Raw genomic sequence first — 2,612 nt, forward strand, 5'->3', positions numbered from 1 at the left:
CGCCTTAACCTAACCCACGTTGCGCCTTAACCTAACCCACGTTGCGCCTTAACCCAACCCACGTTGCGCCTTAACCCAACCCACGTTGCGCCTTAACCCAACCCACGTTGGGCCTTAACCCAACCCACGTTGCGCCTTAACCCAACCCACGTTGGGCCTTAACCCAACACACGTTGGGCCTTAACCCAACACACGTTGGGCCTTAACCCAACACACGTTGGGCCTTAACCCAACACACGTTGGGCCTTAACCCAACACACGTTGGGCCTTAACCCAACACACGTTGGGCCTTAACCCAACACACGTTGGGCCTTAACCCAACACACGTTGGGCCTTAACCCAACACACGTTGGGCCTTAACCCAACACACGTTGGGCCTTAACCCAACACACGTTGGGCCTTAACCCAACACACGTTGGGCCTTAACCCAACACACGTTGGGCCTTAACCCGCTCTGTAATTGTCATACGACGCGTTAAATTAGTGTAGTGTTGCCTAACTGCAACCCCCGCAATATAGTTTGCTACTCGCACTGCCTGGTCCCCAGTGTATCGCTTCATGTTAAACACCTTGCAGCGATACACTGTAATGTGGATGGCAGCAGGACGTACATGCTCAATGCCCTTCGCAGTTGTTCATTGGCATTCGCATGGCGAAGCACTTAGCCTACGCTGTGGTACGGCCTGTGTCAACTGTCCGCTGATGTTGTACGTCCAAATCACACACTGTACTGCACATTGGTCCTCATGTACTGAATGATACATCGTGGTACATGTGACCGTACAACGACTGCGCCAACAACGGCGAACCATGCGGTCCAACTGTTGTGCACTCAGCTATGTGTCGTCTCCCTATAAGAGCCGGATTGCAGTGTGGTATGCCCTGGATGGCGATCAGCATGAGCCGTCTGTTGATGTAGTGGCGCGTGTTGTCAGACGTAGTCGTCTCTTCTCACACACCGTGACAGCATGGTGCACTGCGTTCCACATCTGCGACATGCGACAGAGGCCGGTTGACAGTCGTTCGCGCAATGGACATCGCATACGTACGGGGGCCACCTTCCACGTGTTCGCGAAGCGTGCACATGTTGTTGCGTGTATGTGGGCAGACATAGTGTGTCGTGACACCTGACACAGGCATGCAACAATCGTTGAATTTGCAAATGGCGATGGACGTCTACGTTTGCTGGTGACGTTACGCAAATGAACAACTGGTAAACCGTTGTGGTGCGGTTGTTCTCGCTAGAGGTGAATCAGTGATGGCGACGATCGGTTGAGCTACCAACCGGTTGTTTCAGCGATACCCACCATGCCCACGAACGTGAATGGCATGTGGGTGTGAAGCGATACGCGGCGGTGGCTGGGTGGGACCGTCCCCGGCCGGTGAGGGGGGGCCTCCCGGCGTGCTGGCCGCGCGGTGCGTGGGCGCACGCGCTACAGCCGGCTGGTGGGGGCGGCCAGTGGCAGGCGCGCCGGCCGACGGAGGCGGCAGGCGGCGCAGCTGCGCGCCGGCGCACCCTGCACGCGGCGCCGTGCGGCCAAAGTAGGTCCTCGCGGGCCCGGTGCGAAGCGCGGTGGACATCTGCAGTGTGCTGGTCCGATTGAGGACTGTGTGCGCTGAGGATGCGCCGCCGCCCGGCGCTCGGCGCCGCGACGCCGTCTGCTGCTCGGTCGCCTCTGCGGTTCTCGCAGGTGGTTTGTATCGCAGCTGTGCGGACGTGTTGGCGCGTGCGCTGTGCTGGGAGAGTTCGCTTCGGCACCCAAGTGGGGCTTTTGTCCTTCTGTGGCGCTGGCGTTGGAGCTGCCGGCCACCGTAGGTGGCGCGTGTTGTCTCCCGCCGGCAATGCCACGACAGCACGCTCCCGGGCCTCTGTCGGCAGCGGCAAGCTCAGTTGGGAGCACGGGTGGTCGCACCTAAAGCGTCTACTCGCCAAACTCCGGGCGATTGCGCCTCTCTCGAACCCGACCAAGTACTTAGGACGGCGCTGCGCGCCGCCGGGACCTGAGAGGGTTTCGAGGTGTATCGTGCTGGGGAGCTCAGCCTCCTCCTGTTTGCAGAATAATTGAGCGGACGCTTGCGTGTTCGCGCGGGCCCCCGGGACACACTCCCGGGCGGCCGGCTGCTCAGCTCTAGTTGACGCAGCTCCCTGGTTGATCCTGCCAGTAGTCATATGCTTGTCTCAAAGATTAAGCCATGCATGTCTCAGTACAAGCCGCATTAAGGTGAAACCGCGAATGGCTCATTAAATCAGTTATGGTTCCTTAGATCGTACCCACGTTACTTGGATAACTGTGGTAATTCTAGAGCTAATACATGCAAACAGAGTCCCGACCAGAGATGGAAGGGACGCTTTTATTAGATCAAAACCAATCGGTCGGCTCGTCCGGTCCGTTTGCCTTGGTGACTCTGAATAACTTTGGGCTGATCGCACGGTCCTCGTACCGGCGACGCATCTTTCAAATGTCTGCCTTATCAACTGTCGATGGTAGGTTCTGCGCCTACCATGGTTGTAACGGGTAACGGGGAATCAGGGTTCGATTCCGGAGAGGGAGCCTGAGAAACGGCTACCACATCCAAGGAAGGCAGCAGGCGCGCAAATTACCCACTCCCGG

The 2,612-nt window shown here is 58.2% G+C and overlaps 1 non-coding gene across 1 annotated transcript in view; it reads left to right on the forward strand.

Annotated features, from left to right (window-relative positions):
* The first annotated feature begins 2,143 nt into the window (after positions 1–2,143).
* The window catches only part of LOC124563844, a 1,910-nt gene continuing 1,441 nt past the window's right edge, over positions 2,144–2,612 (forward strand). The window contains exon 1 of the ribosomal RNA XR_006970373.1: positions 2,144–2,612. This exon is cut by the window's right edge and continues 1,441 nt beyond it. This is a non-coding gene — a ribosomal RNA (small subunit ribosomal RNA).

Source organism: Schistocerca americana, unplaced genomic scaffold (assembly GCF_021461395.2).
Source record: "Schistocerca americana isolate TAMUIC-IGC-003095 unplaced genomic scaffold, iqSchAmer2.1 HiC_scaffold_124, whole genome shotgun sequence".
NCBI lineage: Eukaryota > Metazoa > Arthropoda > Insecta > Orthoptera > Acrididae > Schistocerca > Schistocerca americana.